At 42.6% G+C, this 25,379-nt stretch overlaps 1 protein-coding gene across 1 annotated transcript in view; it reads left to right on the forward strand.

The window, feature by feature from the left end:
* The window catches only part of LOC136875911 (uncharacterized), a 469,584-nt gene that overhangs the window by 114,059 nt on the left and 330,146 nt on the right, over window positions 1-25,379 (forward strand). The window lies entirely within an intron of this gene.

Here is a 25,379-nt window from a genome sequence, read left to right on the forward strand (position 1 = left end):
GCTGAAACAAGGAATTATAGGAATTATTAAAGAAACCAATTTGTACAAGCAATGTTGTCTTATTAGCTTATTCTTTCCTTTATTTTCTTTTCTTTTTTTTTTTTTTTTTGCTATTTGCTTTACGTCGCACCGACACAGATATGTCTTGCGGCGACGATGGGATAGGAAAGGCCTAGGAATTGGAAGGAAGCGGCCGTGGCCTTCCCGGAATTTGCCTGGTGTGAAAATGGGAAACCACGGAAAACCATCTTCAGGGCTGCCGACAGTGGGGCTTGAACCTACTATATCCCGATTACTGGATACTGGCCGCACTTCTTTATTTTCATTAATTATTAACAAACTTACCAGCTATAATGCACACAAATTGTCGCTGGTCGCGGCTAACTGATTTTGTACTGCTACTACTATAATGTTTTCATTCCTCCCCTGAAGAGGGACGCGGGCTTCTTAGATGGTGACGCCGTCTCTCAGGCCGGGAGATTTGTTACGGTGTAAGAGATACTCGGAGAAGGTGAGAGGGTTGGTGGCCGTGGCCTACACTAGGAACTGTCCCGGCATTTGCCTTAGTGCAGGAGAATGGAAAACCACGGGAAACCATTCTGAGGACAGCCGACGGTTGGGGCCAGCCGTGAGGTCCAGCTTGTCCCGTCTCCCGAATGCAGAGGCGTAGAGCCACGGTAGAGCTGTGGCCACCCCTCCTCTGCTCGATTGGCCGGTCAGAGTGCAGAGCTGTTGGACCACGGACCAGCCGTGGCTACTTGAGGGCCGATACCCACTCTGCATCTACCGACCCCGATCTGTATAGCGCCACAAGGAGTAGTGGAGACATGGAATGTGCTGTGAGGTAGGTCATGGACATTCGTCAGTCTCTTTCGTGTCCATTAGTTTCTTAGTGTGTAGTCAAATACTAAATGATTTTACACTGTATAATCACACCGTACAGCTATTTAATTGTATTACATTGGTAATGCTGCTCCTTTGGTGAAACTTTTATTGTATAGTATCGAATCAAAATCTCAAAAAAAATATCATTACCGCACTTAAATTGGTAAACTGTCAACCTTTATATCTCTGTCGAAATTCGCTCAGAGAGCATCAGAAAACTTGCCATTTTGTAGCTGTTTTTTCCTTCAGTTTTATGCATATATCTCCCCACCCCCCGCCCGCTATATCCCACAAACGGTTATTTTTTTTTCTGTAATTTTCCCCCCGTACTTTTAATTCCCAATCGCCACTACTACTCTTCTATGTCTCATATGATCCCAGCGCCGAAGTCGTTTTACACCCACAGTTTCGTCCATAGCTTAGCAATTATCTCGTCGATCCGAGTATTCTCTTGCATTTGTTCCCGTCTGTTCGTATCAGCAATCATTCTACTTACTTCCTAGATAATTTCATGTCGATCTGCTGTTGGAGGTTCTGTTTTCATGTCCACGCCTTCTTTCTGAAGCTAAAGAATATTCTTTGCGTTTGTACATCGCAGCAAGTTCATTTTTATACTTTCAAAATAGATAAATAACTATATTCAATATTGTCTACCTTGATCATTTTTATTTCATTCTTTAAACCAACGAGCCTATATCGAGAGGCCCGTTTAAAACACGTTTTTGGTGCTTCGACTATCCCATGCAGTGCATGTACAGGGAATAAAATTACATTAAGTTCTGAATCATCTTCAAAAGAAATTGTCACCGTAGTAGTCTAGAACAATGTGCTATTTGTTTTGTTTTTTTTACGTCGCGCCAATAGAGACAGGTCTTCTGGCGACGATTGGAGAGGACAGGGCTAGGTGCAACCGTAGCATTTGCCTGGTGAAAAAGGGAAGCCACGGAAAATTATCCTCAGGATTGTCGACAGTGATATACTTGGATACGTTGTTGGGGAAATATTATGAATACCCTGAAGTCTATTATGAATACCGTGTTTCCAGGAAGTGTACTTGACAAACTGAACTAAGTAATGTAAGCAATCACATATCTGTGGGCCTATGGAGAGTTAGAGTATACTAACATCAAGTTTCAGATGTTCCGATAGGTTTTTTACTTGTGAAGGTGTTGAATTTTTAACTTGCGCAAAAGAATTAATCCACGCTTTGCTTTTATTCACAGCTGACAGTCATCCGGGGAAATACGATGCGTCACTGTTATTTAACAGAAACAGTAAAGGAAAGTAATCATGTAGAATACCAATGGATTGCTCCACAAAACCAGTTATGAATCACATTAGTGTGGGCAGTTCGCCGCAGTGCGAGCAGACGTGCTCCTGTCCTATCTCATGAAATACATGTACATACATTTCCTAAGAAGCCTCGAAAGTTGAATTTTACATTCTAAACTGAACATACCATTCACTGTAAAACTACTTTAATGTAAGATTAGTAGTGTACTGCAATCTGAATATCAATCTGTATCAGTCCTTATAATCACAAATCTTGCATGCGCGCGCCACACACGCACAAGCACCTTATTGTGTTTTATCATCATTTAGTAACTATAAAGCCCCCATTGGCTGATCCTGGCTACGCTACTGCCGCCTTATTTATTTATTTATTTATTTATTTATTTATTTATTTATTTATTTATTTATTTATTTATTTATTTATTTATTTATTTATTTATTTATTTATTTATTTATTGCATGGTTTTTAGTGCGTGGAGTGTCTGAGGACATGTTCGGCTCGCCTGATGCAGGTCTTTCTAATTGACGCCCATGGGTTCCCTACGCGTCTGGATTATGGTTATGAGACAGGAAGAAGGAGAAACCCCGTGGCGGCATGTAGCCTAGTGTTGTCGAATAATGCCAAGGGGTCTGCTCAAGGCTTAACATCTCCAACCGACAGACGAATATCACCATCAGCAGTGCCATATGTCCTCACTCCAAACGAACACTATCCATATAGCGTACCCTGTCACGGGAGAGAGAAGCGAGGGAGGGGATAGTAAATAATAATTAATAATTATTGTTATTATGTCGCACCGACACAGAAAGGACTTATGGCGACAATGGGACAGGAAAGGCCTGGAAATGGGAAGGAAGCGAAAGTGGCCTTAATTAATATACAGCCCCAGAATTTGCCTGGTGTGAACCTGGGAAAACACGGAAAACCATCTTCAGGACTGCCGACAGTGGGGGGTCGAACCTAGTATCTCCCTAATGAAAGGTCACAGCTGCGCGACTCTAACCGCACGGCCAACTCGCTCGGTATATATCTAAACACATATCCATTTACTATCTGCATACATTCTTCTACCACTTTTCCCACATCCTGACACGACAGAGAATAGAACCCGGGACCAATTGAAACGAAGGCCTCAGTAGTGCTGACCACTCAGACAAGAAGTGTGACTACGATCGCCACACATATATATTTTTTAAATACCTCTGAACTGGACTCTTCCTCCGTATCTTTTTTTTTTTTTTTTTTTTTTTTTTTTTTTTTTTTGCTAGTTGCTTTATGTCGCACCGACACAGATAGGTCTTACGGCGACGATGGGACAGGAAAGTCCTAGGAATGGGAAAGAAGCGGCCGTGGCCTTAATTAAGGTACAGCCCCAGCATTTGCCTGGTGTGAAAATGGGAAACAACGGAAAACCATCTTTAGGGCTGCCGACCGTGGGATTCGAACCCAGTACCTCCCGGATGCGAGCTCACAGCTGCGCGCTCCTAACTGCACGGCCAACTCGCCCGGTCTATTTACAATCAGAACAGGCACATTCTGCGATATTGCCTCATATGAAGACAACTCTATGCTCAAGTACGTAATCGTAAGTACTCATAAGTTTACTGTTACTATTAATACACCAAGCAAGTTGACTGCGCGGTGTGGTTCGCGTAACTGTTATCTTGCATTCGGGTATTGTGAATTTGGAACTCCACCTTTGGCTGCCCTGAATTTGGTTTTCCATGATTTCCTATTTTCACACCAGTCAAATGTTGAGGCTGTACCTTAGTGGTCATGGTTGTTTCCTTCCAGTCGTAGGCCATTCCTATCCCATTGTTGCCGAATACCTGCCTGAGTCAGTGCGACGTTAAACCACTTAGTACAGTTTCCACACACATTCTTTGTTTTAAGGATAAACCTAAGACACCTCTCGGCATAAAAGATATCAGGGTCTAGCACCTGGTGTCAGGATATGACGCTTTCCATCAAGATTCTTCAGACATTCAAAAGGAGGATATTAGTCCTCGCGAGCGGAGATATCACTCAACTGTGGTTATTTTAGAGCACATATCCACTAAAGGTGGCTATAGATATTTATTTTAAAATGAATGGTGTGAAAATGTTGCTCATGGGTTCGGTTGGTGCATGCATTTCTGTGGGCTTACCAGACTGATTTGTAATAGCAACGTCTGCTTCTGTGAGGAAAGCAACGGGAAGCTACATCACTTCTCATTTCCCTAGGCCATCTATGACAGCTAATGGTGGAACGGTTGAGGATCCAACGAGCCTTCGGGCTGAGGACTGAACATACATACATACAGTCGTGCAAAACAGGAAGAGCTCGGTCAAAATACGCACTAGAACAACCACATTTCTTACTAGAACAGGTTCCACAATTAAGACTGAAGTCCTGGGTTGGCACGATCCCAGGTCACTGTAACTTCCGGCACCTATTCTGAATGTAGGTCAGGGATGGGATGCGGCGAGAATAGGAATTGTGCCGGCTGCCGAGGCCTGTTCCACTCCTCTGGGACAATGATTAGTGACTGACAGATGGAATGAAATGATAGTGGAGAGTGTTGTTGGAATGAAAGATGATAGGGAAAACCAAAGAGAAGCAGCTCGATTTGTTATGAATGATTTCCGACAAAAAAAAAAGTAGCGTTACAAAAATGTTGCAAAGTTTGAGCTGGGAAGACTTGGGAGAAAGGAGACGAACTGCTCGACTAAGTTGTATGTTCCGAGCTGTCCGTGGAGAGATGGCGTGGAATGACATCAGTAGACGAATATGTTTGAGTGATGTCTTTAAAAGTAGGAAAGATCACAATGTGAAGATAAAGCTGAAATTCAAGAGGACAAATTGGGGCAAATACTCGTTTATAGGTAGGGGAGTTAGGGATTGGAATAACATAGCAAGGGATATGTTCAATAAATTTCCAATTTCTTTGCGATCATTTAAGAAAAGGCTAGGAAAAGAACAGATAGGGTATCTGCCACCTGGGCGACTGCCCTAAATACAGATCCGTAGTGACTGAACCGGAGTACCCGGAGAAAACCCTGTCCCGCCTCCGCTTTGTCCAGCACAAATCTCACATGGAGTGACCGGGATTTGAACCGCGGTATCCAACGGTGAGAGGCCGGCGCGCTGCCGCGTGAGATACGGAGACTCATTATATTATATTATATTATATTATATTATATTATATTATATTATATTATATTATATTATATTATATTATATATATTAAATGTTATGAATGCAACAGCAATAGCGTGATCGTTTATTGCCCCAGTCGTTGTTTACGATTTGCAATTGATTCATAACTCATAAAGATATTTCCAAAGGTAAGCACATGGCACCAGCTGCATCGATTAAATGAATTCAGCATTTCCCAGGTCGTTCGTAACAACAAATACGGTAGAGATAATACCGGACACTTACGGATTTCGCCTTGCTAAAATGGGAGACAATTCGGCGGTGGCGCTCCTAGTGACTTGACCTGAAAAAATCGCGCTAAATTCAAATATCAATGGAAATGTATATACGGAAATGGATAAATAAATTACGTCTAGAAAGAAGGTGTTATTGAGATATTAACTTCGAAGTTGCTAAAGCAATTCTGGATAAATGAATGAAGAATTATTTAAAAGGTTATCATTCAAAGACTGAAATTAGACACATAAACAAGATATGAAATGGGCTGCTGTGAAGTGGCTTGATCTTTCATTTATGCGTTACTTTTTTAGCTTTAGCATTCCTGCCTGAACTTTTACGGTTGGATTTGTCTTTTTTCTCATTTAAAAAACATTGTATCATCACATTAAGACACTTGTCAATAAAATATCGGCACATTCCTTACACACATGATACAATGAATTAACATTTAAAAGCCGGACAATTTTCCTCATAACATGAAGCCTACTAACAGAAAGAAAATATATAAAATCCTGGCTTTAATACGTACAATTAGAGTAAAAATGTAACATACCCTTGGCTGTATAGTCAAGGATTTCTAAAGTCGCTGGCCTGGAAATGATCTGAACAGATCTTATAATTCTTATATAAGCGTAACATCCCATCTTTCTTGTACAACTTATCCAAATCGCTTCTGTGACATTTCAAAACCCACAGATCACACCTACAACAACACATCGGTATTGAAGGTTAACTGCTGCACTATACAATAAAATATGCGCATTACATTTTATGCCCGTTAAAATATGGGTCGAGCAGGTCAGAAGATTATGAAATACTATAAAAATCTCTGTCACTGGAAGAATATATATGCAAACACAATATTACTTACATGTTCTTGTCACGAGGGAACCTGAAGAACGACCGCGCATTTTTCTCTACTTCGTAATTACTGCAGCCAAACACAGCACATACCTTTCCCCTCATGTTGAGAGGAGATATCAAGGAATGACACACACTACTATTTATTTATGTCAACTCACTGAAAACGCATAAATAACAGCAAAAACTTCACACAAAAATACACGTGCTCTTATGAGAGAATCAGTACTGTTCAGGTCTATCCGCTAGAGTGAGCTCCAGTAGCTGTCCCTCGATATCTCGCTCAGTGTCGCGTATTGTCTCTACTGTATTTGGTAACAGTGATATTCAGAAACCATCCTATGACATCATCGGTCACTGCAAGAGATTGCTTGTGTTTCCTTCCAGGAGAGTGGACTATATTTTATTTGGCTTATCGGTTAAGAGAACCTGTTCCTAGGTAATGGGTTCCAGGAGACTCTGCATGACACTGATAAACACTTCATTTTAATTGACTAGAGGTCGCTGATTTCATAACACTACTACATGACCAACGTTCTTGAAACGTAAGATCTCTGCAGTAGGCTCTGGTTTCCAGGTATGCACAGGTAGCACAACAAGGTACTGAAATAAAGATACCTGATATATAAATTGTTAAAGCATAAACCGATGTTGTTTTCATTTCATTTATTCAAATTTTAATAAAATATTAAACTTGTGGCCTCAGGGAAAGCGTAACCTTCAACCAAAGGGAAGAAAAATACAAAAATAAGAAAAACAGAAATTATCCTCCTTTTGAAAATATGTCATTAATTACATAAAATACTGATGAATTCTCTACTATTTTCAACAGATTGCACCTTTTTTTTTTTTTTTTGCTAGGGGCTTTACGTCGCACCGACACAGATAGGTCTTATGGCGACGATGGGAGAGGAAAGGCCTAGGAGTTGGAAGGAAGCGGCCGTGGCCTTAATTAAGGTACAGCCCCAGCATTTGCCTGGTGTGAAAATGGGAAACCACGGAAAACCATCTTCAGGGCTGCCGATAGTGGGATTCGAACCTACTATCTCCCGGATGCAAGCTCACAGCCGCGCGCCTCTACGCGCACGGCCAACTCGCCCGGTAGATTGCACCTTAATTCCGTCCGATGTACGTGGAATATAACTCGAGTCATGCTGTGTGTCTACTTTACATACGACCTCTACCACCTGCGTTTTGCTATATGCGCAGATTACATACCCCTCGTATATTGCAAAGGCATGAAAAATAAACCCTCAAAACTGTGAGTAGTTTACCTCCGCCCACCAAGCGAGTTGGCTACGCGGTTCGGGTCACGTAGCTGTGAGCTTGTATTCGAGAAATGGTGGGTTCGAGCACCACAGTCGGTGGCCCTGAAAATAGTTATCCGTGGTTTCCTATTTTCATACCAGGCACATGTACTTTAATTAAGGTCACGGCCCCTTCCTTCCCAGTCTTATGCCATTGTTACCGAAAGACCGAACCGAGTCAGTGCGACGTTAAAACGCTAGCAATAAAATAAACATGATCAGTCACACGACCAAAGAAAAGGGAAGAAGAGAAAAAGTTCTAACCTCTCAGAGAATAAGTGTACAATGGGTAATAATATGCCTAACAATGGCTTGCCACCTCCGAAGAAGCCTGGTGCAGGTCCTTTTCTAATAGACGGCCTACAGGCGATGTGCATGTCTGTGAGATAGGGCTCTACCTAAGACGATGTCTAATGCTGAAGAAATCACATATAGCCAGTCTTCGAGGCAGGCGCATTAACCAATTAACGTAATACCCGGCCCGGTCGGGAGTCGAACCCTGGAACTCCTGGGCCAAAGGCCAACACGCTAACCATTTAGCCATAGAGTCGGACGTACAATGGGTAAAGAATCATGAACGGCAGGAAAACGGGGGATGTATCTGCTTCCTACTGGACTGGACCTATTTCGGTTCCTAGCCCAGTCACTAATTTAAGACTCTTTTAAGGAACTAGTATGGGGTATAGTCAGTCTCAGAAATCATATCTGGGAAGAGAAATGGGTTAAATCCAACTCTCGACCATCCTGGCAGTGCTTTTAACTTCACACTTAGGCCGAATACTACCTCATAAACAGAATATAATAGATCCTTTACAATTATTAGTAGAGACGTCATGGTAAAAACAATGGAAATGGCGTATGGCTTTTAGTGCCGGGAGTGTCCGAGGACAAGTTCGGGTCGCCAGATGCAGGTCTTTTTATTTGACTCCCGTAGGCGACCTGCGCATCGTGATGAGGCTGAAATGATAATGAAGACGACACATACACCCAGCCCCCGTGCCAGAGAAATTAACCAATTATGGTTAAAATTCCAGACCCTGCCGGGAATCGAACCCGGGACCTCTGTGACCAAAGGTCAGCACGCTAACCATTTAGCCATTGAGCCGGACGACGTCATGGTGACACAGGTTCTGAAAAAGGACCTCACACACACGAACTGTTGAGATCGTAACTCTAATAATAATAATAATAATAATAATAATAATAATAATAATAATAATAATAATAATAATATATGGTTTTACGTCCGTCTGGCTACTGTCTACCCACACGCGGCTGCCATATCTGAACACTCAGATACTACCGGACTGAGCCGAGATCAAACTAGCCTAGGGCTAGCGCTTTACAGTCTGAACCATTCGGTCCCGTAAGAGAAGGACTGGAACAGATTAAGTGACGTCGAACAGGAAAGATGAGGGAGGAAGAAGTCTATGAATTCATACATGACTACCTTCTTAATTACTGGAGTGAAGTAACTTTATGACAAAACTAAGCCCGTGTAGTGGTCATGATCGTTAACTACTTGATCTTTATGGTCTGACATTGTGGTTAGCCGGTTCGAGTCCCGTAGGTGGAAAAAAAATCACCATTAGAATGTAGAAAAGGTGGTGATACACAATTTCTAATCATCATCATCATCATCATCATCTGTTTACCCTCCAGGTTCGGTTTTTCCCTCGGACTTAGCGAGGGATCCCACCTCTACCGCCTCAAGGGCAGTGTCCTGGAGCTTCAGACTCTTGGTCGGGGGATACAACTGGGGAGTATGACCAGTACCTCACCCAGGCGGCCTCACCTGCTATGCTGAACAGGGGCCGTGTGGAGGGATGGGAAGATTGGAAGGGATAGGCAAGGAAGAGGGAAGGAAGCGGCCGTGGCCTTAAGTTAGGTACCATCCCGGCATTCGCCTGGAGGAGAAGTGGAAAACCACGGAAAACCACTTCCAGGATGGCTGAGGTGGGAATCGAACCCACCTCTACTCAGTTGACCTCCCGAGGCTGAGTGGACCCCGTTCCAGCCCTCGTACCACTTTTCAAATTTCGTGGCAGAGCCGGGAATCGAACCCGGGCCTCCGGAGGTGGCAGCTAATCACGCTAACCACTACACCACAGAGGCGGACCACAATTTCTAATCAGTAGATTAAAGTGCCCGGGTTTAATTCCAAACCTCTCCGCTGTGTTTGTATGGAGTACGGGCAGATGACACTGTTGATGGTGATGGAACATTAAGCCTTGAGCAGATCCCTTGGTGTTATTCCACAGGAGTAGGCTATGCGCCGACATCGAATTTCACCCTCTCCCTATCTCGTTATCATAATCCCAGTCACCCATGGGCGTCACCATAACAAAACCAGCCATGGATAACATTGTGGTGGTAAATTCTCTATCTCTTAACAATACAGAGTGTGACAATAAGGAACTGCTAAACGTTCCTCACATGCAGAGGAATAAAATATCTAATATAGACTAGGGTCTGGCCACGCTTCAAAGCGCATTGGGGACTGCGGCTTCATGCATGTATCAATGTTAATGGAGGGCATTTTGAGCATTTCATGTAAGAAAGAGTTGCATGTGGTGTGTTCCTGTGTGTTGCCCGTTTCCCGTCGTAGAGTTTTCTCGTTAAATAAGGGCCAATGGCACAAATCACCTCACAACGTGTGAACGAAATCTATAACCAGATCGCTGTGGCCTCCCCTTCGAGGACAGGTTTGAAGTTCTCTCCCAAGGTATGGAAGGGTATATTTTCGAGGTGGATCCCGAAATTCCAGCTGGAACTCTGTTACACTGTCTTCTCAGCGATCATACACAGATTTTTTTTTTTTTTTTTTTTTTGCTATTGGCTTTACGTCATACAGACACAGATAGGTCTTATGGCAACGATGGGACAGGAAAGGACTAGGACTGGGAAGGAAGCGGCCATGGCCTTAATTAAGGTACAGCCCCAGCATTTGCCTGGTGTAAAAATGGGAAACCACGGAAAACCATTTTCAGGGCTGCTGACAGTGGGGCTCGAACCCACTATCTCCCGAATACTGGATACTGGCCGCACTTAAGCGACTGCAGCTATCGAGCTCGATACACAGAATGTTGCAGTGGATCTAAAGATATCCAACCCCACAATGCATACACACATTCTAGGTCAATAGGTACGTAGGAGTACAGTAACTTGTGGCCCTCCCTATATTTTGTAGAATTTGTCAACCTTGCAAGTGATAAATATCATTGTGGTTCCGTATTGAACATTACTATATTTATTATATTGCTAATTAATTGATTAATCAACCACCTATTCAATACTTTACAGTCTTATACAATTAGGATTTGATCCTTTTTACATTATAAAATATGAGACATGTTCCGCCTTTCATAGAAGGCATCTTCAGTTATTGTACCTCCTCAAGATGAAATTAGGCACCTGATTTAAACTTAAAGTATAATTATTGAGACTTAATATTAACATGTCCGCCTCTGTGGTGTAGTGGTTAGCGTGATTAGCTGCCAGCCCCGGAGGTCCGGGTTCGATTCCCGGCTCTGCCACGAAATTTGAAAAGTGGTACGAGAGCTGGAACGGGGTCCACTCAGCCTCGGGAGGTCAACTGAGTAGAGGTGGGTTCGATTCCCACCTCAGCCATCCTGGAAGTGGTTTTCCGCGGTTTCTCACTTCTCCTCCAGGCGAATGCCGGGATGGTACCTAACTTAAGGCCACGGCCGCTTCCTTCCCTCTTCTTTGCCTATCCCTTCCAATCTTCCCATCCCTCCACAAGGCCCCTGTTCAGCATAGCAGGTGAGGCCGCCTGGGCGAGGTACTGGTCATACTCCCCAGTTGTATCCCCCGACCAAGAGTCTGAAGCTCCAGGACACTGCCCTTGAGGCGGTAGAAGTGGGATCCCTCGCTAAGTCCGAGGGAAAAACCGAACCTGGAGGATAAACAGATGATGATGATGATGAATATTAACATAATTTTAAATCAGGTGCCTTCTATGAAAGGCGAAACATGTCTCATATTTTATAATGTAAAAAGGATCAAATCCTAATTTATTGTGTAAGACTGTAAACTATTGAATAGGTGGTTAATTAATCAATTAATTAGCAATATAGTAAATATTTGTCAACTTCTTCCTTTTTCCTGTTGCAGTGTTGGAAGGATGAGGATCTTGAAGATTAAGGTTTCAAATATAACTGTAGACTGTTGCAGTGTTGGAAGGATGAGGATCTTGAAAATTAAGGTTTCAAATATAACTGTAGACTATTTGTGCCGTGGAGAATCATGTGGATAAAAAATAACGAAGTCTCTCAAAGTGTGGTGTATTTGCTGGTCGGGGTGCTGCACGATTGTCGATGTTGGTTGCTGACAGCAACGTTCTTCCCGCCCTTCGGTAGTACAAGTACAAATTTTAGTCCGTTTGTACTACAAATGATATCCCAGTCTTTGTGTGGGAAGAATAACTGTATGCGTCTCAAGCGAGTCATCTAATGAAATGAGAACTTTAGGGAGATTAGGAGATAAAGATCTCAACAGACTTCACTGGAGCAAGCGATATATTAGAGGATAGCAATTATAACCATTACCCCCACTATCGTGAGACATAATCAAACAACGTATAGACGTGAATATTACAAGTACATGTCTTACCTGAGTATGTGGGTGCCTGTTGTAGATTGATAGTTGACCACATTCACAAAGAAAATCAAACCTTTTATGAAAGCATTCTCCAATAGATTACATGAACGTGAACTCAAAACATTAACATGAACCTTTCAAATTCCAAGCTTTCATGTTCATACGTGTACATCATATCAGACCATCACACATTTGTATTGACAATGATTTAGATCGCACAATAAAACAGAATCAATTTTTACAAAAATTAATCGTTTTGTGCTAAGGACTTCTTTGTCTCCTTTTTTATTATCGGCCCTGTTCGATATCAGTTGGCCACTCACTGTTCTCTTCCGACCCTGCCAGTATTAGAGAACCCTTTACAATCCTTCCCTGTCTTTCAGCAATATCATCTTTCTTCCGACAGTCGGAAATTCCTATTCTCTTCAGGCACGGGTTGATAAGCTGAACGTCAGTGCCCCTTATACTGAACTATCAAATCAGATAATCTCATTTTGCATCGCGCATGTTTACCTTCTAATTGGCAGGCGGATCTAATACCGCCGCGAGGTGACCATGTTTCCAGTAGTTTTTATTAACTCATTGTGAAATGTGGCATGACATCTTAATTTCACGGTAACATTTACGATGTTAAGTGAACTCTTCCGGTTTTTCTTCTTCACTTTTTGCTAATGGTTTCACGTCACACTAACACATCGAAGGTTTAAGACGACGTAGGGATGGAAAAGGGCTAGGATTGGGAAGTAAGTGACAATGGCCTTAACGAAGGTTCATCGCAAAGATTTGCCCGGTGTAAAAATGGAAAACCTCAGAAAACCATCTACAGGGTTGCCGATGGTGAGATTCAAACTCACCATCACTCGAATGCAAGCTCACAACTACATGAACCAAAACCGCGCAGCCAACTCAATGAAGTCTTCCGTATACCAGAGGTGGCAACGCCATTATTTTATAGAAATGAAGAATCGCTCATTTATTGGCATTTTGCTTTTCTTTGTGTTGTGCCATACTTAATCTATATGGTCGATTTTATCTATCAGAGTATAGACAGAAATGGTGCTCTCACGTTGAACGCAAAGATGCTAAAATTCCCAATGCACCAAAGAGCAATTATATATATTACAATTTCCTCTACGTCGCACCGACACAGATAAGTCTTATAACGACGATGGGACAGGAAAGGGCTAGGAGTAGGAAGGAAGCGACCGCGACCTTATGTAAGGTACAGCCCCAGCATTTGTCTGGTGCGAAAATGGGAAACCACGGTAAACCGTATTCAAGGCTACCGACAGAGGGGTTTGACCCCATTATCTCCCGAATGAAAGCTGATAGCTACATGACGCAAACCACGCAGTCTCTTGCTTGGTAGTAAGTAGAAGAAGAAGAAGAAGAAGTGGTCGACAAAGCGTTGGACATCGAACAGGCACGTTCACCTAACCCAGGAGAGGAGAAAGAAGAGGAATAATAACAATAATAAGAACTGAAGAACCGGGCGAGTTGGCCGTGCGCGTAGAGGCGCGTGGCTGTAAGCTTGCATCCAGAGATCGTGGGTTCGAGCCCCACTGTCGGCAGCCCTGAAGATGGTTTTCCGTGGTTTCCATTTTCACACCAGGCAAATGCTGGGGCTGTATCTTAATTAAGGCCACGGCCGCTTCCTCCCAACTCCTAGGCCTTTCCTATCCCATCGTCGCCATAAGACCTATCTGTGTCGGTGCGACGTAAAGCAACTAGCAAAAAGAACTGAAGACATTCAGCGTAACGAAAGAAGCCTGAAATTTGTCAGACTCGCCAGATGTTTACAGCGGCTATGTACTACAGAGAGGTCGCGCCACCAATGAATAGTTACCGGTACTTCATTGTGCAGGGAAATCATGCTAAGTCCTAACCCTCTCACACACCAAACCCTCTCTTTCGAAATGCTCCTGATGGAACTCATCGTAGAAGGCAAGGCATAAGAGAAACATGGAGGTGGGAGCAGAAGATTATCCTGAACGCGGCATCTCCAGCATTTGTTCGACATCCGCGATACGGCAACTCTAATATGAGGGAGGCGGGGCACAAAGTAGGAATGATTGCTTCACGATGTTCGCCAACATTCTGGGAGAAGAAGGTACCGGAAGGGGTAAGGAGAAGAAGAAGAAGAAGAACAGTGGCTATTTCCTATAGTATGTGATACCTATGTCAATAACTCGGGAGCTAAACAGACGAAAACGTCGCCATAAGACCTATCTGTGTCGGTGCGACGTAAAGCCCCTAGCAAAAAAAAAAAGACGAAAAGAGAGCGAAATGTGTTCTGACTTCTACTTTGAAACAGGCGTGCGCCCGTTTTCACATGGGATGTGACTGCCAACATCCGAAGATGGCCAGATAATAAGAATGGAAGACATTTATTTTAATGAAATGGGCCCTTAAATTGACACAATCGTTTTTATGCTCGAGCAGTGTACAGTGGCTATGTACCACAGATCCGAGTAGATCGCGCCACCCGTGAAAAGGTGCCGGTACTTCCTCGTGTCGGGGAATCATGCCAAGTCAAGCCCTAACTCTCTCTGAATTTGACTCAGATATTCCTCATCTCTTTGGTCATCCAGAACTAAGTGAATGGATTTAGTGAGTGCTGGGAATTAAGAGAAAATACAGTATTTTCTGTTAACTGATCATTTTCACAAACTTCCCGGGCAACTGTATAAAGATAAAGTGTCGCAATGAAATTCAAACGTCGGAATCGACCTACCAAACTCATCGGAAAGCACCGTCTGTGTTACAGTACAGCCCCAGTGTTTCCCAGTGGAAATGAGAAACCACCGAGAAACATGTTCAGAGCTGCCAGTGGTGACGTTCGAACGCCATCTCCAAACAACATGACCTCTATAATGTAGCTATCTCACTCAACCAATTTACAATCTTTGGGAAGAAGGTAAACAAGAGCATAGTAGAGAAGTTTTATTATGGCAGTGATCTCGAGGGGCAAAGTAACGACATGATCAGCCCCGTTAACACTACTCACGGGGAACGAAGTCATCAGCTAAAAATAGTGAAACCCTTTCTACGCCTTGAAAACGTAAAGGTTAGTTTACTCAGTACAAATTTACTGAAGTTACTTGTTAGCCTCTAAAAAGTCAGTATTTGTGATTACAAAAGTAAAACTTGTGCGGGAAGTTTTGTGGTGTTCCATTGTTCTTGTTAAAACTCAGACTAGACATTCAATTGCTGTTAAATATATAGCGACTTGTTTTTATGTAATTGTCACTATGGCGTACAATCCATCATACTTCTCGTACACTTCAAGGAATATTTAGTTCGAATTTCACTTGCTAATTTTTGTAAGATTATGCCTTAAAACCGCATGTTGAGGTCAGTTGAGGTGAAGGGTAAGTAGGGGTTTCCACTCGGACAGCAGTGGAGTCTGGTAAGTCACGTAACGGGAAAAATGGACACAAAAGTAAAGTTTTGTCAACTTTCTAATCTCTTGAAGGAAACTTAACAGCTTAACTGTCCTCCGTTGTTTATAAGGTGAAGCGTGGAGGCAACTTGCCTCTTGAATCCTCTAAACTTTCCCTGTGTCGAGTCTCTGTGTGGCACGGTGGGTGTCGTGGTAGGCAGGTCTGGGCATTCAAACGAGAATCTCGTCGACCCCTTCAGACTAGGCTTCCTGTGACTCAGGCCACGTTATCTCCTGTAGAGACATGTGCCGCTCACTGGTTCACGACTCGTCAGAGTCTCGCTGGAAGTTAGTAGTCACTTGGACTCTCAGTACATTGCCGAGAGTAATGCGTATTTTGGATGTTGAGGCGCTAATTGATGCTGTCCGAGATCTTCCAGCGTTGTGCGACGAGGTTTGTTTCGCTCCTGTGTGACGATCCCGAATTACAGTGTGAGCCGATAACTTGCCTTCATCTGTTTCTTTTCTCCTTCTCTCAAACAAGTTTAGTAAGAACCAACATTGCGCCAACTTCCTCAGATGCCGTCATTGTAATGAGAAAAAAGTTAATTTCCTCTCAAACACACATTCCCGTTTAGGAGTACAGTAGTCTCACTAATTTGAAACCCGGTAAACTGAAAGGCCGGTTAATCCGGACTGGAATTTAAAAAACATTTAAAAAGATAAATGAAAGAATACATTTCAGAATGAAGAATTGGTAACGTAGCACGAACGAGCATAATGCTTCATAAATATCAGTCACTGATTGCTTTTCTTCATTAAGTCTGTTGGCGCACTGATTGGAACCTGCTGAATGATGCAATACATTAAACATAACATCAACAGGCGTAGCAGTTGAATGTTGCTCGTCATAGCAAGGTCGAAGGCGGCCACGGCGTCTGAATGTGAAACAAACTGCTCACTGTGGTCATCTGCTTTGTCATCATTCTCTTCCTCATGCATTCCAGAATCTTGCTGCACACAATTATTTCTTCTTCTTTATGTACTTGATGGCTCTCATCTACAATCCACTCGCTGACGTAATTTTCAGTTGCTTCTTCACACCCAGGAATTTGTTGAACGGGCCCAAGGAGATGAAAGTGAGGCTCGACCACATTTTCTTTCACTATTTCCTCATAAATTGCTCGCTGATATTGTCCTTTGTCTCAGATAAACAACAGGCTACGTCTCAATATCCACTTTCTTCAGTTTTTGAAAACATATCAGCTCAATGATGCATTCTAGGAGCCCGAATCCGTACAAGTCCCGGTTCCAGTTAGTTCGGATTATCGGAACTGTGTTCGACTCGTTGGCTGAATGATCAGCGTTCTGGCCTTCGGTTCAGAGGGTCCCGGGTTCGATTCCCGGCCGGTTCGGGGATTTTAACCTTCATTGGTTATTTCCAGTGGCCCGGGAGCTGAGTGTTTGTATTGTCCCCAACATCCCTGCAACTCACACACCACACATAACACTATCCTCCACTACAATAACACGCAGTTACCTACACACGGCAGATGCTGCCCACCCTCATCGGAGGGTCTGCCTTACAAGGGCTGCACTCGGCTAGAAATAGCCACACGAAATTATTATTATTATTATTATCGGAACTGTCCTGCAGTCGAATTCTATGTTGTTCCAAAGATAACCAAAAGTAATCATGTTTGAGGAATAACGAGAATTCGCTAGCTACAGCTCACGGAACCTGAACTGTCTCGGCGTACCCCTCTTTTCACAATGACAATTGAGAGACGATCAAGTCACTGAGAGACCCGCGTTCCCAGTCATACAGAGACTCGGCTCCCAGAGCCTATTGCAAAACGGGACGAATATTACTGAGATCGGCAGTGAACAAGAGTTGACTCAGAGAGGTCATTATAGGAAATAAGCCGAGCGCTGACTTCCTAAAAGTAAATGCAGCTGTAACATCGCTCCCTTGAGTACAACTTGAAACTGCTCTTACAAAATACTGTAGATGCACTTTATTATCACTCAGGTTGTGATCCATTCGTCGTGAAGAATAAAAGTTGATCTATTGTGGCGAAAGGTTCTGAAGGTTGCGAAGTCATGGATGAGAGCCTTGAACTGGCGCGAAGAAGAAAGGACTGCCGACAGACCTTGGCCCAGTGGCCATCGAGGGGTGTCATGAATAATGACTTAATGTCACTGTCTCAAGTGTCAAGATGATTGCCGCACTCCACCCAGCTCAGCATTCCATCCTCCTCCTTGTTGAAGGAGAAAGTTGTTAGCGAACAACTTTCGTTATCGAGCTGACACTCTTGGTCCCAATACATGACTTATTAGCCGCGCTAGCCCCTATTGACACAAGCGAGTTACACTGTATTCTCGTGTGCAACGAGCTGGAAAAATACTGAAAATTCATATGAAGAGGATACGAAATATCGGAGTTTGAAAATGTTGGAAGGAAATACACAATTGATCAACTTCTGTGGTGTCCACCTCCGTAGCTTAACAGTTAGCACCATCAGCCACCGTCCTTGGTGACCCGAGTTCGATTCCTGGTTCTGCCTGAGATTTAAGAATGGCAGGAAGACTGGTATGTTTTTAACATGGTACCGTACATGCCGCTCACCTCCATTGGGCGTGTGCCTGAAAAGAGCTGCACTACCTCGGGACGAGAACAATAATTTATTTTAACTTCCGTGGCCCGAAAGCTTCCCATCTAGTTGACGTGAGTTCGTTTCCTGGTCATGACATGAATATTTAGTTTGCTATTTGGTTTACGTCGCACCGACACAGATAGGTCTTATGGCGACGATGGTACAGGAAAAGTCTAGAAGTGGGAAGGAAGTGGCCGTGGACTTAATTAAGGTACACCCCCAGCATTTGCCTGGTGTGAAAGTGGGAAACCACGGAAAACTATCTTCAGGGCTGCCGACACGGGGTTCGAACCCACTATCTCCCGAATGCGAGCTCACAGCTGCGCGCCCCTGACCGCACAGCCAACTCGCCCGGTTATATTTAGATTGGATTAAGGGATTGAAATGGTGAGCACTCAGATTCAGGTAACATAATTGAGAAAAAAAGAGGGTTAAAATTGCACGCTCAACCATTCAATAAATATTTTATCTGAAGATTTTTCGTTTAAAATCCAGGCGAATGCGTAATAGCTGACAGATCATGACCGCTTTCAACGCAATGCTATCCCTAATTAATTACAGTTCATATACACATTACATTGAAGCTGATTACTGAAGAAAACTTCATACAAACAAAGAGCACCGAGCTCGATAGCTGCAGTCGCTTGAGTGCGGCCAGTATCCAGTATTTTATTCCTTGTTTAATGGTGTGGTTTTTTGCAGGTATGGTATCGTGTAATGTTTATACTGAACGTGTGTGTTCCACAGACTGAAAATCTTTTAAATTACATTTAACTAAGTCGACACTGTAAAGTATGGCTTCCTTCTTAACAACAACAATAGAAATCCTCTTTCGACAACAAATCGCCCACCTAGCAGTCACACAAAACATCATGTTAATATTATTTGTTTCAATGTCTCTTAATTTGCTATACATTTTAAGAGACGTTGGAGTGTTGGAATTTTATCCTCCAGGAGTTCTTGAACGTGTCACAAGATTTTACATTGAGCCTTCTGCAGTCATATTGGCACTTTGGTACCTAACAAGCATAACGACCTGCTGCGCCTTAACCAGTGTCCCTTCTGCCACTACTTTTCAGTGTTCCTGAAGGGTCTTCACAGCTACCGTAGCGGTCCCAGGACCCTCGAAGTCCCCACTGTACTTCACCCCAGACCAGAGGATGGAATTAAATTGTAGGTGTATTGTCGTCTCTCAAGAGTTTTCATGCTTATATAGTCCGGCTCCGTGGCTAAATGGTTAGCATGTTGGCCTTTGTTCCAAGGGGCCCCGAATTCGATTTCCGGCTGGGTTAACCTTTATTGGTTAATTCCGATAGTTTGGGGCCTGGGTGTGTGTGCCGACTTCATCATTAGAATTCATCATTTTCAAAGACGCGCAAGTCGCCTGTCGGGAATCAGGTCTCTCCGGAGGCCACAGGCCATTATTATAATAATATCAAACTAAAATGATGACCGGGCGAGTTGGTCGTGCGGTTAGAGTCGTGCATCTTGCAGCTTGCATCTCTTATTCACTTCTACTGTCTGAATACTATGCCTCAACGGCCTAATTTCATTGAAAATATTTTAAAGAAGAACTGCGTTTCTCTTGGTTTTTCTTTGTTCTGTTTGTTACTGCACACAACACAGTCTCTTGTGGGAAGCCAGCAGACAAGCCACTGAGCTAATCACGCCCCTGGAGGGACGTATTCACTATTGCGTGTTTAATTAACGGTAGGTTGTGTTGTGTTGTGTTGTGTTGTGTTGTGTGTGTGTGTTTGACGAGGAGTGTGTTGTGACAAACACGAACACCAAGTCCCGAGTCATGAAAATTAACCAGATGTGATTAAAATCCCTGACCTGACAGATCATTGAACTCAGAAACTACGGAACCGAAGGCCTCAACGTTGACCATTCAGCCAAGGAGCTGGACTTCTGGGGGCGTGAATGATGCCGGTATACGAATACAAAATGAATACATTATTATTATGGTGAGGTTGCGGGGAATGCGGTTCGTGTAGGGTTGCGTAGGTTCAGGCGCCAGTTCCGAAAACTGAATCAATACGTTCTCGTCCATACAATTACAGGAAGACCCCTAAAAGTTTTGTGAAAATAGTCCATCTCCAGCTTTGAAGATAACTTTCAAACTATCTTTTAAAGTGGGGAAGTAGGTACGATTTAATAAATAGTGGTTTTCTGCACAGTATTATATTTAGAACTGTTCGTAATATTTCCGTAGTACAAACTTGAGTGTCACCGACCTCGATAGCTGCAGTCGCTTAAGTGCAGCCAGTATCCAGTATTCGGGAGATCGTGGGTTCGAGCCCCACTGTCGGCAGCCCTGAAGATGATTTTCCGTGGTTTCCCATTTTCACACCAGGCAAATGCTGGGGCTTTACCTTAATTAAGGCCACGGCCGCTTCCTTCCCACTCCTAGCCCCTTCCTGCCTCATCGTCGCCATAAGACCTATCTGTGTCGGCGCGACGTAAAGCAAATAACAAAAAAAAAACTTGAGTCTTGGAAAAATATGCTAGATTCAATATGTCATATAATGAAGAGTGTTGGACAGAGGAAGCTAATATTGTGAAGAAATGAATAACACCAATAACTTCATTTTTCTAAGTCATTACTTTAAAAAAAATTAAAATATTATTTTCTTGCTGCCTGATTTCAAGTGGAATGATCTGAATCTAACAAGGAATGCAAAAGATTTCACACACATTTTCGTGTAAGTTAGTATGTAATGTGTAATTTAACTTTTAACATCTGTATTATTACTTTGTATTTCAGATTTTAAAAGAATACAAACTGATTTATAAAATCCATCGAAGTGAAAGTAAAGTTGGGTATCACATTTAAAACTGAAAGCAATGTGCAACATTTCAAATATATGTAGTCGCAGTTAAAATAAACCTATGATAAAGGCAAAGACTTAGATCACACAAATGTGTTGGTCGCAAATTCGTGTGATTTTTTCTGAAAATTTGTCATTATTTTCCTGCATGAAAGAATATATAACTCATGTTTTTTTGTAAAACTAGTCCTCGGGTCTAAAAGACATGGACGTGATATTGCCCAAGATTTCCTTAAAGCTTAAATTCTGCCGTTAACGTCCGATATGCTCATAATAAACATATATCAGAATAATTTGCATAAAGAACAAAACAAAATATCGTGATGACGGAAAATAACCAACATATCGATGGCTTTCTTTTAAAACCTCGTATGTCCAAATGTTCTTCCTACCCATTATATTCCTTAAGACTGGTCACGCCTCCCGGTCATATATTTGTATGCAGTCCATCAGAATAATTTTCGCTATGTTCATTTTCCTTTGCTAATCTCTAAAGGAAAATGGACCTTACCGTACCGTATTGTAGGGATGTTGATTGCATGGCAAATATACACACTCCTACAGTATAATGTATTTAAGGTTCATTTTCCTTTACAAATTGGCAGAGGAAAATGACCATAACGAAAATTGTTCTTTTGGGCTGCATATAAATATGAGACTGGGAGGCGTGACTAGTCTTAAGGAATATAATGGATAGGAAGAGTATTCGGACTTACAGGGTTTTTAAAGAAAGCCATCGATATGAGCTCAAATGTCACCAGAATAGAAGCTGCTGCCCTGAGAACAAAAGGGCAACGCCACTGAGGTCAACACAGAATATAGACTGATTCCTTTATTTTTTAAATTTGACATGGCAAAAGAGATTAGGATATATTTGCATGAAGCGACGTTATATTTGACAACGCCTATTCCTTATTTTCCGTCCGCCCATCCTTGCTCTTGATACCTCCACCCTGCTGCAGCTTCGTCTCCTCACGAAGTATCAGATGTCGAGGACGAGTTGTGGACATTTTTCTGACAGGTATGAGAACCTCATTTCGTAACAGTCTCAACTCTGAAATGTTGAACATCTGCTCACACACCTTTCCTGCACAGGTTTTGCAGAAATCATTGGCATACTGCAGCTGTGACCGTAGAAACGTGGAAATAAGTGCTGGTTTCCAGGAGGGTACAGTATATATAATACAAAAACTAAATCAAAACAGTCACGGTTTAAGTTAATATATCTCAGGTCATGTTCGATGACTCGGGGAGCCATTTACGATTGTCCACATCGAGATGGATAGTATTATCCACATTCTGTGTCCAAAGTAGCCTACACCTTGGCACCTGAAAAAAATCATTGTAAATGAACTGAGCTGCTGACCTTCATTGGGGTAATCACATAAATATGATTGTTAATGAAGGGTACAGATCTCTGCACATGGTTAAGAGGGTATTTAGGGGTTGTAGTAAGGATGTAAAGGAGAGGGCATATAAGTCTCTGGTAAGACCTCAACTAGGGTATGGTTCCAGTATATGGAACCCTCACCAGGATTACTTGATTCATGAACTGTAAAAAATCCAAAGAAAAGCAGCTCGATTTGTTCTGGGTGATTTCCGACAAAAGAGTAGCGTTACAAAAATGTTGCAAAGTTTGGGCTGGGAAGACATGGGAGGAAGGAGACGAGCTGCTCGATTAAGTGGTATGTTTCGAGCTGTCAGTGGAGAGATGGCGTGAGAGGATATCAGTAGACGAATAAGTTGAGTGATGTCTTTAAACGTAGGAAAGATCACAATATGAAGATAAAGCTGGAATTCAAGAGGAAAAATTGGGGCAAATATTTATTTATAGGAAGGGGAGTTGGTGATTGGAATAACTTACCAAGGGAAATGTTCAATAATTTTCCAATTTCTTTGAGATCATTTAAGAAAAGGCTAGGAAAACAACAGATAGGGAATCTGCCACCTGGGCGACTGCCCTAAATGCAGATGAGCAGTGATTGAAATTGTGTCTATTGCACGACAATGACAGGCCACTGCTCTTCACAAACTGCACACGTAGCTACCATTAGGAGGAACTGAGCCATCTTGTTCTGGCCGGATACCGACTAATACCACTATTTAGCGGCGTCGAGGAACCATCTGTGTGAAATAAAAATGTGTCGGGACTATGTCGAAACCACGGCCGCAGACCTTTCCGGCATAGAATACGTCGAGAGGGTGTTGGGTGGGTGTTAGAAATACAGTAAGCGAATTCTAGGAGTTAAGGTTTAGTCTTTTTCATGTGATTGGCTCTCCCCTTGTGAATGTTAACAAATTACACTATTTCCAATCCTAACCGACTTGACTCGATTACATCCTATGCGTGTTTCGCCACCAGACGGGAGCAGTAAGTTAAGACCTATTTGGTGACTCTCGCTCCCCTTGGCTTCCTTACTGCTCTCGTAAGCCAAGTGAGCTTGTTCGATTCTCTTGGACTCATTCTTTCTATTCGTTTTCATTTACTTACTTTACTTTGACCTTCCTCACATTAGCATACTGAGAATTTTCAGAAATTTTCCGCGAACAAATATTTCACTCACCTCACAAACAGACTGAACGAACGACACCTCGCGGTACGTGCTATCACATCCTGGTCCCGCCCGCTACTAATCTTACCGCACGCTCCCAGCTCTTATTTCACTACAAATAGACGGATGCACGCGCCGCTCACGGTTGCACCTTATGACCTAGAGAGCTATTCGAGTAGACTGTTTGGACCTTCCTCTTTTCAAGTTGGCTATTATATTTTTCTTTTCTTTTCCCCTAGTTATGAAGTTATTGAAGTAAATTCGGTAAACACTTTCTGGGACACACAGAATTTTACCGAGGGACCCAGTAGTAGAATAGAATAGAATAGAATAGAATAGAATAGAATAGAATAGAATAGAATAGAATAGAATAGAATACTTCCATCGCCTAGTTCCGAATCACCTGAGGAGATAGTAGTCATTTATTGCAATCCAAATTGTTTTTTGATACATGCATTTGATTTTCCTTACTACAGCTAGTTTGTCTATTACTACATTAAACATTATAATTAAACCTAATAAATGTTTACACCCATTCTCCAAACTGTCACCTTTTCCTTTTGGTCCTAGATGTTAGGCAGTGTTATGTAATCTAGGACAACATGTATCGTACCGTTCATTAATTGAATGTCCGACTCGTTGGCTGAATGGTCAGCGTACTGGCCTTCGGTTCAGAGGGTCCCGGGTTCGATTCCCGGCCGGGTCGGGGATTTTAACCTTAATTGGTTAATTCCAATGGCTCGGGGGCTGGGTGTTTGTGCTGTCCCCAACATCCCTGCAATTCACACACCACACATACCACTATCCTCCACCACAATAACACGCAGTTACCTACACATGGCAGATGCCACCCACCCTCATCGGAAGGGTCTGCCTTGTAAGGGCTGCACTCGGCTAGAAATAGCCACACGAAATTATTATTATTAATTTAATTAGTAATTACTTTATTTTCACGTCTTATTTTCTTTTGCCTCACATTTTTAAACCTTTATAGGTTGCTGGTAAATATATTTACTACTTGGGGTATTGAGTAAAAATATTCAGTGGCCTAGTCTAGTAACGCTCTCTGGTACAACATTTCTTTGAAGCTCGCGCTTCATTGCGCTTCCGAATGTTTGTTTACCAGACAGCGCAACTTGAACTTCACTCGTGTAGCATACTGTGGAAAATGATCATGTAAACAAAGGGGTAAATATATTTACCAGTGCACACTCCGGGAGAAAGGAAAACCTAAATGCTCTCTGGTAAAAGTGTTTACCACACCATATCTCACAAACAAACCATGCACTGACTCAAATTTTGGTGAAAACCAGAACAATTGATCCCAATTACATTATATTTAACCAAATAAGTGATTTTTTTTGTTTCGCGGAGTTTTTCTCTAAACAAAAAATGTTGCTGTCCTACCCGGTGCGACCCACTCAGTAAGGAATCATTGTATGCAATTCTTTATCATTCTATTTTTACTTTGTAATCACTACCCAGACATGTGGCCTCAAGCGAGTCTGTCTCTCTGCATACTCTCAACAGATGTGCCTCTTCCATTATTTCTCCACATAGCAAACCACCCAT

The sequence above is a fragment of the Anabrus simplex genome, chromosome 6, assembly GCF_040414725.1.
Source record: "Anabrus simplex isolate iqAnaSimp1 chromosome 6, ASM4041472v1, whole genome shotgun sequence".
NCBI classification, from domain to species: domain Eukaryota; kingdom Metazoa; phylum Arthropoda; class Insecta; order Orthoptera; family Tettigoniidae; genus Anabrus; species Anabrus simplex.